At 40.2% G+C, this 664-nt stretch overlaps 1 protein-coding gene across 2 annotated transcripts in view; it reads right to left on the minus strand.

Moving 5' to 3' along the window:
- The window catches only part of LOC309336788 (uncharacterized protein), an 82,117-nt gene that overhangs the window by 9,410 nt on the left and 72,043 nt on the right, over window positions 1–664 (minus strand). The window lies entirely within an intron of this gene.

Below are 664 nucleotides of genomic sequence, written 5' to 3' on the forward strand. Positions count from 1 at the left end.
AACTAAAAAAAGGGTGAAAGACTAGAGTTATATTATGTCAAACTTAAACAATATGGTATAAGTGGTTAAGTTATAAGGAGAAAGATCGGAGACATAATAGGTTGAATTATTTGAAAGAGGGTAAGGATTTGCTGAATTTGATTGGGCAAAGGGGAACACAAAAAAGGGAGGTGTGAGGAAGTCAAGAAAGAGGGTTAAATAAGTATGAAGCTAAAAATCGGATTTTTTTCTTTTTTATTATCCTTTTTGATGACTTTTTTGTGTATTTTCTTTTTTGTGTATTTTTTCTGCATTTTTGGCTATGTTGGTTTTCTTTTTCTTTGTTGTATGTATGTATTTGTCTTTCTGTAAAACTTTAATACATATTTTTTTTTTGAAATGTCCCACCTTCATATCAAGAGGGGCACTCTAACCACTATGCCACAACTGCCTCACATGAACCTTGGAGCAGACCCTCTGCAAAATGCAAATCCCACCGCCCTGGAAATGCAGGAAGAGAAGGAGAGCGGGCCCCCCTCCAAGGGAAGGGGGCGCTTTGTGGGGTCCCCATAGGCAGAATCCGCAATATCCCCAGCACTATACAGTTTGGGCGGTGGCGGGGAGAGGGGACAGAGAGACGCTGGCTGTTCAAGGGTTAAAGGCAGCGATTATATTGCTAGAGAAG

Source organism: Podarcis erhardii (assembly GCF_964252035.2).
Source record: "Podarcis erhardii genome assembly, chromosome: 2".
NCBI classification, from domain to species: domain Eukaryota; kingdom Metazoa; phylum Chordata; class Lepidosauria; order Squamata; family Lacertidae; genus Podarcis; species Podarcis erhardii.